Source organism: Temnothorax longispinosus, chromosome 8 (genome assembly GCF_030848805.1).
Source record: "Temnothorax longispinosus isolate EJ_2023e chromosome 8, Tlon_JGU_v1, whole genome shotgun sequence".
Lineage (NCBI taxonomy): Eukaryota > Metazoa > Arthropoda > Insecta > Hymenoptera > Formicidae > Temnothorax > Temnothorax longispinosus.
Genome location: NC_092365.1, coordinates 2,893,797 through 2,910,158, shown reverse-complemented (window position 1 = coordinate 2,910,158; position 16,362 = coordinate 2,893,797). Strand labels below are relative to the sequence as shown.

General features: G+C 41.9%; 1 protein-coding gene and 1 long non-coding RNA gene across 5 annotated transcripts in view; one reads left to right on the top strand and one right to left on the bottom strand.

Moving 5' to 3' along the window:
* The window catches only part of LOC139817968 (uncharacterized), a 154,428-nt gene extending 140,737 nt beyond the window's left edge, over positions 1-13,691 (top strand). Inside the window, exons 3-4 of the long non-coding RNA XR_011733351.1 lie at positions 2,295-2,440; positions 13,358-13,691. This is a non-coding gene — a long non-coding RNA (uncharacterized lncRNA). The remainder of the gene's footprint in view (positions 1-2,294; positions 2,441-13,357) is intronic.
* The window catches only part of LOC139817966 (putative receptor-type tyrosine-protein phosphatase mosPTP-1), a 267,152-nt gene that overhangs the window by 178,885 nt on the left and 71,905 nt on the right, over positions 1-16,362 (bottom strand). The window lies entirely within an intron of this gene.

Genomic DNA, 16,362 nt, shown 5'->3' with positions numbered 1-16,362 from the left:
GGGAAACGTTAGTTTTCTGTCCGAGCAAACGGATTTCAAGATAGTTCGTATCCCGGACGGACGCTTAATATAACTCCGTAAAATATACACGAATATCGCGGAAGATGTTTGCAAAGCGCAAGCGCTGCTGGGCTCCGTTGGACTTTGTCGCAATGGAATTTATTCTATTCTAAGATTTCCTCTCCTCCGTTTGCTCGGATAAATTTCTATCAGGACACTGTTCTCCCTTATAATTAGCAAACAGCGAAATTGCAGGGATAAATTTCGACCGAGTGATATTCTATACGGGTACGGGAAAATCACATGTGACCGCTAAGTGGACACCGCTTTAATCGTCGAAAACGGTCTATGTGTACGGAACAATCGCACTTGCACCGAAATAGACGCCAAACTGTTAGAGCAAACCGTTCGGTATTAGTTTTCCCCCGCTTTTGGAAACTGAAACTCCCAACCGAAAGAATTGTACGATCCGATAGCCGATGTTCTCGCTAATGGAGCGTTCGCGGGAAACGAAACAAATGGAACCGCGCCCTCCTCGCTTTTCTACGAACGGTGACTGCTTCGTTCGTTCGTTCGTTCGTTCGTTCGTTCAACCTTCTCTTGAATTTGTCTTGAAAACCTTGAATGGCGCGGAATTCTCGAAGGACAATTCCGCGCGAAGTTGGAGGTATCCTTCCTCGGAGAAGAATCGATCAAGCATCAAAGAATGATCAGAATTCCGGATATTTTCAACTTTCGAGTTTTCTTCAAGTCGCTATTTTCTTTCTCGCAACGCAAACTGTTGTTCGATTTCGACGTGTTTTATTAAATAAGCAAATTTATTACAATCAAATATTGTATTTTTTATACTTTTAATTTATCCGAATTCAAATCTATCTGATAAGAGAAAAAAGCTTTTGATACAACATCGTGAAATTCACTTAACTTATATCCTGAACTGATAACACAACGGCGATAAAAATTACATTTCCCATAATAACAAATGAGAACTGCGGTGCAACGTTTGCTTAGTCGCGACGCGGGATATGATAAGCAAGAATGCGCGCCCTAAAACACCATCGGAATAACGGCAATTAAATTTACATACACCCCACGGAGAGAACGTATATAGCTATTCGTGCCGCTGCCTGCGCTAACGCCCGCGTCCGCCGTCGACTAACAATTTTCCCCGTATCTGCTGCCATTTTTCTATTCTGTCACAACGGCACGGAAATATTCATTTACTGCGTCATTACGATCGTTCCCTGTCGTCCGCGAGGCGTTGTGTCGTGTCGGCCATGCATCGGCGTAATTACTGTCTCGACAGCATCAAAAAAAGTGCGAGAGCGATATTTCAACACCCGGCGACGATGGCTCATTGCTGATCGCATTTTCGATTGCCTTGTGAAGCAAATCGCGCACGAGCTGAATGCGCAAATCGCCATTACGAGCCAAGGGAGTCAGGTGTTTCTTAACTCACGCAAAGTGTACTCTTGCAAAAATAGAAAACTCGAGAAATGCCAAAATAATTTATATAAATTATATACGCACACATATATATACATACATATACTTTAAGCGCCGCGACGGAGCTATAGGCTCCCCATCGTAAGTGATCGATTCGGAACGTCAGTGTAAATATAAAGTACGTAATGCTCTCATCCGGTACGAACATGCGTTTCCATATTTCCTGCAACGAGTCGATATATTCGCAGGCACAAGAGGCGGATGCTCGTTAAAGCGCACGACGAACGCACTCTCGACGATAATTGGATACGATAAAGCTTCTTCATTACGATACTCTTTTTCAGCGATTTCTACGCCTTCGTGTTCATCTGCACATGGATAATTTGGAAGTAATGAAAAGCGTCAATCGAAAAAGATAAATTTTTTTTAAGTGAATGGAGTTAACATATGCTTTCTTTTCTGAATATTTAATTAATTCGAAAAGAACAAGCGCCGTTCCTTTCATTGTTGTATATTCGCATAAAGTAAAATACTTTCATTTTTGTCAGTTTTATTTTTGAAGCGGTTTTTTTTCAGACATTTTCATTTTTTAACTTTATCATCAAATATATTAAAAAAGTAGAAGATAAAAATAACAACGAAATAGTCAGAAAAGTATGTAAAAGCAGAATATAACGGTCTAGCTCGTAAACAGAAGAGCGGTATGAGTGGTGACTAAAAAAATAATAGTTAAACTTTATTTTAACAGAGTTTTGACTTAATTGACGAAAAGAAAAGCAATTACAGAGATATTTAACTTTAAAACTGCGAAAAAAAACGTATTTATCCAATTTAATTCTACTTTTTAGACGAGAAAACGTCGCGCTGTGCCGAATCGCTTGTTGCTGAATACACTGCGAAGAACAATACCGGGACTTTCTTGTTAGAACAACGAAGGGGCCAAGAAGATATCGACAAATATGTACCCCGGGCTAACGTGTGTGGACGAAAGGAGGTTTGTCTGGATATATATACTAGCGGTAACTCCGTTACATAAGTGATTGAGGTTAAACTCAGTGGGAAGGATTCGCAAACTTCTTACAGCCTGCAGCTGCTCGAAGCGCGGCGCTTTCCCATCGTGTCCCGTGACGTCGTCAGTTTCGTACGTACGTTTCATGACGAGTTCGACGACGTGGATCGATATCACATTAAAGCAACGTCCGTGCAAAATTTTGGGAAAAAGCGCCGGTGAGTGGTATATGGGAATCTTCCCGACAATCCCGAGCGTCGGTTGTACGTCGAAATATCGGATGTTGCTATTTTAATGCTACTGAAAATGATATATCACTGACCAAAACTCGATAGAGAATCGATTGTGCCACGTCAAATTGCATGATAGATAGCAACGTTTCGAAATAAAATCCGAGTTGTACCAATATGTTTTTACAATATTTTTTTTTATCACGTTGTTAAACGCAATGGGGGATCCGCGCGCGCGATTTTTAGACGACGAGCGATCCGAGGTGTATTCTGCGGAATTAATTAAAATGAACAATAAGCTCGCATTCTGTTGTCAACTTTTAAAAGTCCATTTCGCGATAATAACGGTACTTTCTTCGTTGAATTCCTAGGTGGGATCGGTAAAGGGAGGGCCGTTCTTATCTTCCTCCGTCGACGGTATCACAACGGTCGCTTCAAGAAAAAACTTTATTACGCGTTTAGAGTCAATTAAAAATCTTTCAGCGATTCCCTTTAATCGCTTCGCGTCGATGTTTTTTAATAGACTTCAGATGCACAATCATTTGACGTTCCTACGAATACCGTACATTTGAATAATATCTCCCTCAGTTAGCGCATGATTGACACTTTCTGTAATAGCATCGACTCTTTTCTAACGTTTCCTATTGTTATTCTTACAATTGACTGATTGCGAGGGGTATATATAATTCATAGAAACGCCGCTGTGTCTCATCGATAGTGACTGGAAATGCAAAAGCGAGTTAGCTGAAATTAATCGAATTACGAGGTCCTCTAGCGAATTCTGAGTGATCTGCATCGAACACTTTGTCTTGGAATAACTACCGACGTTCGACAAGGAGTATGAAGTGGTTAAGCCAGTTAAGGGTCTACACCAAACACGAATAATCCAATTTCTGCACCGAATGCCGTGAGGTCAACAGAATTTCGGGCACGTCATTGTGCTTCCAAATTAGGACAACCACGCCTTAAAATACACAAACTGAACTTTGACGTCGTCTTACAAATAACACTAAATATTCGCTCGTACGATCGCGTCATCGCGCGCGCGCGCGAATGCGACATATATCTCGCAAATATTCCGAGACTCGTGCGGAGAACTAGAAGGAATTAATAATTCGCAGAATATCGTCACCTGTCTATGCCAATAGATACATTTAGAGAAATATCTTCACGACATTCCTACAATATTATTCAGCTTAAATACAGCTTTAATTATTATTCGATTCAAACTATATTTAAACTAAACAATTAGAATTATATATAAATTGAATGGCATCAAGCATATATATCGCAATTGTTTCTCTAAATACAAATAATTCAGTTATTTCGCTGTACAAAGTAGTGTTATTTCATTACGGACATAGAGTTGCACAAATTAGGATTCTGCAACTACATTAGCGCAGCCGTCTCGTGCATCTATATCATTAAGTGAAATGGAACTCGAGGCACGGCGGTATATCTCGGTGTAATTAAGCATAACGGACGTCAACTTTGGAAAATCTTGATACCCCGGCGTTCCATTAATACCAACCCCGATCCGCACCATTGCATGCTCACATGCACTTTCGTTTCCTGAAATTCCAGGAACGCACGAAACACATTGTTCCTCAAGACGTCTCTATGAAAGAGCGTTACTCTATATTCGCCGGCATTGTCCTACCGATAAACCTTCCTCGCTTTCAACAGCACTAGATACCCTCTAGAGTCCGCTTCTCCAACGAGAGGAACAAGCGTAAAAAAAGTATGGAAGCAGACCGGCTCTCACCCGAGGGAAAAATAAGAGAATGGTGGCTGGACAAACCGTATATTGGCTTCTCATCTCACGTTGGAGAGCTCATTCGCGGGAATAACATCTGCGCGAAATGCATATTTTTAATTTTTCGCACATCGCTCTATCGCGCGCCATTGAATAACGATTTGTAGATATGAAAAGTTTTGTTAGTGAAGCCGCAGAGAGCTGTCGGATCCGCGGGACGAACGGATCCTTGATGCTGTACCATAAGTCGAAAGTGGACCGCAAAACATATATCGCTTTTAAATCCGTTAATGCGGGTTTGGAAAGGCAATTTGCATAGGTTTCATGGTTACGTATAGCGACGCAGGGATCGGGGCTATCATTGCAACAAGCGGGGGTATTTCGGTGCTTGTTAATCCTTTGGACTTTGTCCGTGACGTTTCGGCGTTAAACAGGTCGTTCTGAATTGCGCTCGACGCGTGCGCAAGCTTTCCAAGTACGACAGAAACTGCACTTGAATAAACTTCCAAAGCGGAATCTTCCGCCTTTTATTTTAAGAACGTGATATCGGCTTCCCGGTAAAATCTTCTTTTTCCAATCCCCCCCTCCCCCTCTCTCCCGGCCTCGCCGTTTTAACTTTTGTGTTCGTTCCGTTCTTTATTCTCGTACATAACTGGTCTTTATTTTTCCACCTCTCTTCTCGTCCCGCGCCGGGAATATTTATTATTTTCGCTCTGTATCGCTGATACGCATCTTAAAGCGAGGGCTTGTCATGAAAAATCGAGGCCCATTCTATCGCGACATCGATGACGGAAAGTGTTTCGTTCGACTCTCCCGCTGGGCACACCTAGAAACCACTCTCGTCTCTTTCTCTCTCTCTGTCTCCCCCTGTCACACTCTCTTTTTTCATGTTCGTGGCTCGGTGACGTTAAATCACACGAGAGGCAATAAATCCTACGCGCTTCCTGGACAGCTGATTCGGCACAAAATATCAGCGAAGTGCGAGCGAACAAGGATCAACGGGCTCTCACATTTATTTGTAAAATCAAGAGCTAGCCGGTTATTTACACATTGTTATGCGTTGATATAAGCTTGTACATCGCGTATCAATATTTGCGTTTCCCAAATTATATGCGCGGAGTATAGATAGACAAATAATTAATAGACAACTATAAATTCACGTGTAAACCGTTTACGTTACGCAGAATATGATACGATGAGTGAATCGCGCGTAACGTGATTCCGTGCCGTTCCTACCAATTTAAAATAAGAGGGATGAAAGCATGATTGGCAAAACCTTCCGCGGACAATCGAAAAAAGAGAGCAATAATCGTCGATGAGGAAAATAGTGGCAGAATTGCCAACGACTGTGGAAGACTGTGGATGAAAAAGAGACGGGAGAGGAAAAAGAGGATGCCATAGATAGGCGCCGAAGCAAAAGCGAAGGTAGTTACCAATAGCGGTCGGGATCCCTCATTTGATTCCCGCCCTACTGAAAAAATTGCATTTGTCGCCGGCAGCCTTTGGGCTCGGAATAAGATACGGTTCCAGCAAAAGAGCGCCTGGGGGCTCCTTCCGCCGGATCAGATATTATGTTAAACGTTTTTAGTTATTCACTCGACGCTCTCCTCGGCGGCATCCCCTTCTTCTTTTCCTCCACCTTTAGTAATCGAGATCGAATCGAAGGTTCGCTATATTTCTCCCTATACTCCCCGTCGACGGATTGGCCTTCGAAAAGGAACGTGGGTAGATTATCAGCTGCGCGCAACGAGGGACACCTCGCGAAAGAGCTGATAAAGGCGAAATAAAAAAGTCGGAGATAATAATTTCGAGGTCGCATATACTGTGTATGGTTACAATACAGTACGATCAATGATAAAAACTCGTAGAAGCATTTATTATTCTCACGTAGCGCACCGATTAAGGGATATCGAAAAAATGTAATCGCGAAAGAAGTTAAGTCGAAGTGAGATAAAGATAGGACAGAGACGAAAATAAGACACGGCAAGATATTTATTTTTGAAGTGCAACTCTGATCTAGGACGAAGTTATCTTTCTTCAATCCGCTTTATTTTTCCGGAGAAATCTCCGAATAAAATCCGTCCGAAAATATCCGTCTCATCTCGGCGTCGGTATCCTTTAGGTATGCGCGTGTATTTCTGAGTCGCTCGGCAAAAAAAAACTGTGAAAGACGTGGAAGCGAAATCGTGGAACGAGGATGCCTTCTCACCTAGTCGGCTATTTCCGCGTCAGGCCTTCGTGGCAGCGCAATGTCCATTTTAATAACGCGTCACAGAACGGGCGATGACACTTTACTCGATTCTGCGCCTGCGGGAGGACAGTGCTCCAATTCGGCAGGGCACCATTGACTGAGATATTTCAGGCATAAGGATGTTTGGACGAAGAACGAGATGGAAGCTTTTCGAGCTTCAGTTTTCAGCTCAAATGGACGGAAAAGCAAAGGCCAGAAACGTCGCAAAGGCAAAGGGAGAAGGCCGACCGGTAAAGGAAGGTACCAGGAAGAGAAAAAAGGTTTCAACAAGGAAAATTAAGAGAGCGGGAGAGAGAAAGAGGGAGATAGGAAGGAAAGAGAGAGAGAGAGAGAGAAGAGGGGACGGAAGTTACAAAGGAGCATAACCAGTAGAAGAGCACGGAGTATGCAAAGTTTGGAACTTAATTCATTTCTCAGGCGTCTCACGCGAAGAGCTTCGAACGTGCCCGACGACTCTCATACTCGCAGCAGCGGCTTCCTAACATCCACGCGACCGCAAATTATTAACCATTTTCGCTAGCGGTCTTAACAAACAACTCCATCTGTCAAACTTTGATCCGTTCATGATTCTCAATTTTATACAAATACGAATCCATCGCACGAATGTATTAATCGGAACAGTCTCTCATGAATTAATGGCCATGAATAAGTTTCCTAATTTTGACTCCAAATTCGAACTTCTGTTTGCGACGTACAATTCTAAAAATTTTATACATACTATATGCGAGAAAATTTAATTAGTTAATACAATTATGGATTTGTGATTCAGCAATCAAACATCTCATTCCTAAATTTTGTTTGTTAATTCTACCGTCGTCTGAATAACACATATTGTGCATGAATTGATTATATCTTATTCCCCGTAATCTCTTATTCCCCAATTCCCCAATTTAGTTACAAATAGCATAGAGCTAATGATAATTTACATATCTATTTATACATAATTAATACATCATTCTCGATGAACGAAAAATTCATTATAGAGATATAAGAACTGCGTAGTTCGAGGCAAATCGATAAGAGATGTAAGAATGATCATAAGAACTGCTGACAAAGAATAACTCCAAAACATTCAATTTAAGATAAGCCGTTAATTTTTGTAGAAAGTGTATCTATTAATATATGAGAACCAACATGGTGGCAAATCATTTTCGGCGACGGACACGACGGACAGTGAATCGAGCGGAGTGTCGGAATGTTGAAAAATTGAAACGTCAATTACATACGGATCGGGATTATCGAAATTCCATTCGCTGGAATTATCGGCGGATCGGCCACTTGGTTGAAAATATCGATTTATCCGGAAGCTCATATTGAATGCAAATAAGCCATGAGTGTAGTTGTTTATTCGGCACTAGAGAGTGCCTCGCTCATTCTGCCCCTATCCAAGTATCGGCGACCTACAAATTCATCCCGGTATCGTGGCTTGTTTGCTCAAATGCCCGTCGTAAACTATGATTAGATGGCATGAAATCGCTTCGCGCGATTACACGTATGAAAGGCTGCCATATAGCGAGGTGTGATAATTCATTTTGCCCGATTACCTATCGCGTTAATCATCAATGCCCAACGTGTCGCGGTCACGTTTTCTTACATGTTTTTTTTCCGATTTCGCTGAATCATATTAATTCGAAGCACAGCACGTGGCAGATTATTTGCTATCGTTAGCTTTCCCTTCATTTTTAATGCAACATTGTGAGTGAATCTAATATCGAATGCATACCGTGTAACGATACACAACTAATGATATCATAAATATGCGTCACGTCGCGTCGTCTATAATTGCAACGCGTTTAAATGCAGTGATTACAATATTCGAACGATGCTGTCAGTAGATTAGGATCGTATCGGTCAGACAAAATAGGTCTGCCATGAAAACGCAATATGCGAGGCAAATCGATAATGTTTATATTACGCGCATACATTAAACATGCCGAAAGTTATAAATTCATAAGTGCATTAAATATATTGACTATATTAAATGCATCTCATGATTCTCATATAAAGCTTTTCTGTATAAGTACGTTAATAAGAGGAGAGAGAAAAATTACGTTTCTCTAGTTTTTTTTTTTTACAACCATTTTTGTTTAATGCCGAATACGTTTATCGCTCGTTAATACTTATATACTGATTAAGGTAATATTATACATTTTCTATTCTCACAATTCCAGCGCGATATTTATAACTAAATCTAAAAAAGTAGGACCAAAAGATAAATCGGATACAGCAAACAAACAGATTACTCGCGTAGTCTGGAGAGAAGTGGAAAAGATCTCGGAGCTGAAATATTCCGGGCTGGGCGTAAGTTTTCAAGTATATATACGTTTTCGGGTGTAGGGTAAGCGACGCCGCTATATGTGGGGGCCCAAGAATATCACCATATAGATAATGCTTTCTCACGTATCGCGTTCGTGATCTATATTTGATGACTCGATTTAGATATTCGAGTACCCGCTCGCACGCTCAAAGGCCCCGGGCGTAACCATCCTGTTCTACTCTACCTGGATCACTAAGTAGTCCGATTCCCCTTTGCCTCTATACAGGATGTCCCGCAATAGGATATCTACGGTTCAGAAATGCGTTCGTGGAAGCGTTTCCAGTATAGAGAAGTGCTGATAAACGTATGTCCTAAACTGAAAACTCTTGTATTATCGCTCGACATTTACCGTTATCGTTAGATATTTATACGCTTTTGTACTTTTTTCCCTCGTCAGGTATAGTCCATTATATGTATATTATTGTATGTATATATGTATATATATATTGTCGCGTCTGATGAGAGAGACAATAAAGAATAAACTCTATTCCGCGGATATAAAGCGTAAGAGAAACATGAGAACTGATGAGTCGCGTTTCTCGCATTATCGTGCGACAATGATAATTAATTCTCTCAAGTTTATCGAACGCGCCTCTTGTTATCAGGAATGATTAACGTAATACGTGTCTCAAGACTAAGCCGTAATCGGTTGAAATCCTCTTCTTATCAACGCCATCGACGCTATAATTTTCGTTCAAGGATACTCTTGTCGCGGATTATTTTTATTAGAGGATATATTTACTATGGCGATTACGACTTACGGTAAACTCTAATTACGAAGTAATTTCTCTCGCGATATGAGCGGCAGACGTTTGACGTTTTCGCACTCTCGCTGGAGGGAAAAAAGAAGTTTATACTCAAAGCCACTTTAATTTTCATTTTCATTTCGTCGGCTCTTTGCACGCGAATCCCGAGATTGCGCTGCGTTCAAAAAAATCTGTGCGGTCCATCCGGCGACAACGTTTCGCTGCGGTTTTCTATCCGTACTCTCAGTCTGTAGTTTTATAAACTGCTCGTGTTTCCTTTTTTTCCCCGTTTTCAGTTCCGATCGCCACCGTTGGTTGGAAAGGCGCTTTTGAATACCGCGCGATACTCGAAACAATTTAACTGACAATTAGAAGCTCGTTTCGCGCTATCAATCCTGTAGTTATGTGTGTTTTGTGCTTCTGTCTCTTTGATCGCGCCTCGTCCTCTTTACCTGTCATTATCGTTTTCAACGGATAACTTTACATCGAAGGACCGTGTTCCTTCAGGATTGGAAGATACATGTCAATTGCGTTTGTAATACAATGACTCGCAAAGTGAGACAGATGGAAATGCGAATATGGCATCTAGTAAACCGAATTATTCTAATTAAAATCAAATAGTACATAACAGGACAATTTTGCAATTAATAATCTGTGATTTGGAAGACACAAGTTTCACCAATTTCAACTCAATGTATTTCGAATACATTCCTATAATTTACATCTGACGCGGAATACTTCGTGGAATATTGAAAACGATAAGTGACAATTTGACGAAGTTATATTTTAGTGTTTCCTAATTACATGAACATAATTGTCTGTGTCTGAAGAATATGTGGTACTTCTAATTGCCTGCGTGCTGTATCAAATCGGAATTCCGGACAATTTATTCTCTTTAAATTATATACGCACGCGTATTTTTGCAGGGTGGTATTCAACACATGCAGATACGCACAAAGCGACTCGAGGAAGAATAGAATTTTCTTGCCTGGTTGGGAAAAGACGACGACCGCCGGCGATATTATTCGAAAATATTCCGCGAGATCAAAGCCGCGATGAAAGGCGTTTCTGTTGCTCGAACGGCTTCGTTAACAAGATAGGAAGAGTAGTCGGACGCGACAGACAGAAAATATATTGGTGTATACATCGGTATATATTTCCGCATGAAACGAACGCTGAGCGCGCTCGTTCTTTCCCCTTCTTCTTTCGTACGTTATACCTTCTCATCCTGGCAGCGGAAAAGACTAATGATACGATTAAAAATGTTAGCGACTTTTCATGAAAAAAGTCTTCAATCGCGATACTTGTTTCGTTTTTAATATTTAGCGATTATACATACTTGAAAATACAAATATTAATCTTTGAAAAATGAGTCGGCATTACTATAATGCCATTCGAGGTATCATTCTTTTCTAGACAGGATGACCTGGCTTCGGGGTAATTCTCAAAGAAAACCATTATCGAAATCTCGCGTGCCTGATTCGTTTCACAGCTACACGTTCATGAATCCGTTTGAATTCAAATGCAAAGCCTCATTCTCGATCGGAGGAGTAATGTCTCGGTTAAGGCCGTCTTTGCCCGCAAGACGGAATATGAATGAATTCGCTATGAGGCGCACGCCAAATGAACCGGCCGCCTTTGCATGTAATCGCGATAACGGTTGCGATAGATAGGAGCTCTAGATATTGACTTGCCGCTACGCGAGTAATTTCGCGATTTCACGTCAAATGTGAAAAATGGCTGGAGGATCATCAATGTGAATTACAGATTTGCCTTCAAAACAATAAATATTTTTAGCGAGGAAATAAATGGAGACATTTTATTCGACCGAATCGAACGGAGCTATGAATCGGAATTGCAAAGTTTGAAATAACAAGCAAAAGAGAAAACAAAATACCCGGTCAGCAAAACGTTACAATATGAGCGGCAATCGCGCGATTCTATGCGGCCGGGTTTCGTTCGCGATACAACGCCGTTCGCGTTGCGCGAGTCTCGCGGTTTTATCATTGCACCCTGGTTTCAGGGGTAATGAACTGTTAATGAGAAATGCCTCGCGTTCTCGGAATTTTTTCGACATTCATTTTCGCATTCTGGTGTCGCGCGCCTTGCACCGAGCGAGCGCTCGGGTCATTCGGCAATGAGCTTTAAACTGTAAATTAACGACGGCGCGCGGTGTTATGACATTCGTTTCGAATTCGGTTGGACGCAATTAATCGATCAATAACGCAAAATGCATATGCACGCCCGCCGCTGCCGCCGCCACAGCGGAATTCAATTTACGTGGCTTCGAAATAAAGCGGCCGAAATAAAGTTTTTTACATTCAAAACTTAAAATCGCGTGTTCAAATACAAAAATTACATTTCCTAATTTCTATCGAGATACATATGTCTCCGCGATATTTATACCCTCAAGGATTTACAACTTTTCTACGTGCCATGCCGTTATGCGATTTATCTCTATCAGGTAGGGGCTACATGCGCCGCGGTATCAAAGAGAACGTTTCCTAAGCATGCCGCGGGTAGGATCAAATATCGACGAGAGCAAGCCTCAATACGAGCCCCAAGCCAGTCATTCGAAAGTAACTTAAGATCTTGACGCGATCTCCGCTGTGCTTTCCCCCTGGGCCGGGGCACACAGAGGTAACTCGTATTCGGTTTTGAACTTTCCATCTGAAAAACCGGATATAGAAGCGACCGCTTTTTCCTCGTCCACCGTCGTGAACCTCCCCGACCATTGGACTCCTTTGACACCTCCCTTTTTTGTTCGACGAGAATCCTTCCTTCTCCTCCTCTTCCGATCTAATCTCGGCGCACCGACTTTTCCGCTTCTCTCTCGCTAGCGCGAAAGAAAGCGCGGAAACACGCTTCCCCTTCTCCTTACTCTCCTTTTTTCTATCTGCGAAACGTTCCTGTATTTTTGTTTCGAGAGAACATTCTCTCCCCGTGCTACGGAGCTGCCGTATAGTAACAAAACGGAGCTTGTTATGAATTTACTCAAGCGAACGAATACAAAAGAGTACTCGATCGCAGTGAGGGTGGGAGAAAAAAAACGCGTTGCGTTGCGAAAAATGAAGCGTCAATAATCGTACTTGCATTACATGCGCGCATTTTCTTGTATATATGTTTCATCTTCAACGTGATTAAATACGATATTCTCCAGAGCCGATCCGTTTTGTCGGTTTTTCACATACACATTGTAGAATCTCGTTATGTGTTTTAAAGAGGCTTTGATCGGGATAACTTTGCGTCCCGCCTTTCCTTTTTCCACGAGTTGCCCACGTAATAATAAATGGATCTCGAAGTCGATCGTCCGATATGCCTTCCGTATATATTTCGCGACTCAACCTTTGAACATGCCGTTCTTTGAAGTATTTGGACTTCCGCGGCATTAATATTTGATGATATCGTAAACGAAACCGGACGTATGTTACCGACCAATGCGAATCGACGATAAAAACGAACCCCGGCATTTTCTATGAGCTGCTAATTGAATCCGTCCTTTGATACCTGCGTTCTTTTCCGTTTTAATGCCGTCAATATACCCCTTCTCCCGCTCGCCGATCACCCGGCAAAGCCGCCATTAATAAAAGCTAACTTGAAAGTTACAGCCACGCACGAAAACCGTTTTAAAACCGTCGGTCGCAAGGATCGCCGAGGCTATTGCGTTTGACGTTCCTGAACATCGTTCTTCGTCGCAAAAGACTTTCGATAATGACGCAGGAACACCGGATGGACCTATCACAAAAGGCGGAAGTTCAACGCAGCACAATGCAGGACAGGCAACAAAGCGGATCCGTGCGCGCAAGGCGGTGTTTATTAATTTTGCGCCACTCTACTTGTTCCCGCGATAAAATGATGTTATACGATGACGCTTATACCTCAACGTCGCGCGACTATACTTGCTAACAACGTGATCTTATCAACCTCATGACTTAATATACGCTAATAATATTTTAGGAAAGCGCTAGATGAAATATAATTGTATGTACATAAGATATACATAAATGTATCTTCAATTTTTAATTAAAATTGTAATGTAATTCTATAAGTTGCTCCGTTTATATATAATATAATCCTTTTCTTTTTGGTGCCTTAAAGCTCTAACGAGATATGGTATAAAAAGTAAGACAGTAACGGTATAATCACAGCTTCGTGAATTTCAGTGAAGTCTTCCTGTCGATCGGTTGTATCGTGTCTTTAAAAAAAAAAACCCCGGCGAGAGAAGGGATTCGTTAACTGGAATGATTCCTAATAATAGCATTCTCACGGTTCGGTCGTTTCCATTGCGCGTTACGCATTAAACGGCAAGTAAATTAATTGTACCGCTCGCTTTCCGTCTCGCGATGATTCTCCGACGGCGCTGGTCTCGAGTGTGCCAAAGAATTACTCCGACTTATCAGGAGATTTCAAGAAAAATTAAAGGCGGAATTGCATGGTACGACGGGGACTCCGTTTCTAACGAGACCCGTTTCTCGAGTACGACTCTCCTTTGACGATCAAAGGAGTCCTTCCTGAGCAACGAGCTCAACATCCAACCGACTTTTTCGTTCCGATTCTCCTAGGAGCCGCCTTTGTTCATTGTCCGCGATGCCTCTAACGATATCTCGCCTCTAGCGAGGAAGATCGAAAAAACTCTCCTGCTATCTTACTCGTATGTAGCTGTAACTGGTTGTGATTCGCGCGATTAAAGAATTTCTGTCATCTAAATTGGGAACTTTTATAAATCATAATTTATACCAACTCTACCATTTTATATGGAAATTTTATATCGCATGTTACTCGGAATCATTACTAATTAAGTACGTATTGCGTACATTATATTGTTCTATTTTGTCTTTGTATTGCTTTTCAATAAAATAGCAAAAAATGAAAAAACTAAAAGCAATCGATTTTTTTCTTTCTCGCACGAGGCGCCAAGTGCGATCTTCTAAATTGTATCTATCTAATAGCTATCACGACGACACAATGCGAATATAAAAGGCTTATTTCCACTCTAATTTTTCCACCTCATCGACAAAGGCCGCTAAGAGGCGTTTCGCGATTGTGAACCACACCATCGTAAACAGCTTCGAGAATATTTAATCCCGCTATCGATCGTCGGAAGGAAGTTTTGCAAAAAACACCTTCCTGCCGTTTAAAAGGTCTAAGCGCGAGGAATATCGCACAAAATCTCAAAGGGAACGATCACTCTGGGATTTTGCTCGGTACGAGAGAGAGAAAACCACTAAGCGCCCATTAATTAGGAATACAAATTAAAACGCGAGATGAAAGTCAGCCACATTAATTTCTTGATTAAATATACATAGCAAATTGTTGGAAACTCTCCAAAAACTAATTGAATAAATGTTTAATAATTGTAAAATAATGGACAAAATAAAAATAGCTATATAAAACAAAGAATAAAATAACATTTTGTAACGTTATTTATTTATAACGTTATTCATTTATTATATTTCTATCATTTAATTTTCTACATTTCACGCAAAAATTGCATTTCCTTTAAATTCATGACCGTTTTAACAAAAATATATAGAAGTTATATCGATGGAAAAACGTCCGAACAAGAAGCAGCATAGAATAAATGTTGCGGGAAAGCTCGCAAAATGTTTTCGATTTTACTTAAATTCCCGTCAGATCCCTGGATTTATCCGCGACAATAAAAGATGCACGAGCCCACCGAGACCCCCCTGACGTGCACTCGGAAGCTCTTCATCGGCGTATCATCTGAGAGTTTACGCATTACCGCTCTCGACGAGATCTCTTCCGGTCGCGCATCATCGCCCATACGCGATTTCATCCCAATATTGGCCATAAACGAGCAACGCCATCACGGAAGCTTCGCAGAATCGATTCCGCTGCGATTCGCGTTCACCATATCATATAAATCACGCGTATAAATCATTCCGGTGACCCGGAATCCTTTCTCGCGCGCCTCCGAAGGCATATCTTTCGTTAAGAAGATATAAATTAATCCTCTAGTCGCTAATTCAATCTCGCGATTTCTACGGCTTAGCTTCGTACTCCGCGCCGGTGTGCTGTACTACTTCTTATCGCATATCACTTATCGACGAGCACCTCCCCCTCGAAGGAGGTGGTTGCGTCATCGTATACCGTGTTAACGCCAACGGCGCGGCGGGAAACAGTAGAGGCGACATCGATTGCGCGCTAACTGGAACGACGCGTGTCCACTGTTCCCTGAATCCTTCGATCAATCGTGCCATTAACCCGTAACAGGAAGTTACTGCGGTAGGAAACGGTACCTAGAATACCACGAATACAACGCCGACGAGTGAAACCCCGGACGTGTTTACCCGGGCCAAATCGGACATATTTACCTTGTACGAGCGGGAACGTAATTTTCTCTCCCCCCCGTGACTAATCGGGCAATAAATATTTTCGAAAAATACGCGGCGCGCGCGCGCGGAGCTTGAGAATGCATTTTCACGTGCAATGCGTGCATAAAACACCGGCGCGCGGCGGCGAGACGGCGACTTAACCGCTAGAGATATTCCGCGGAGGACTTAAAAGCCCGTTTAAAACGCGTTTGTCGGGCCCGACGGAAAACGGCAGGGAAATACATTGCGTCCGGCTAGAATTCCTTTTTCAC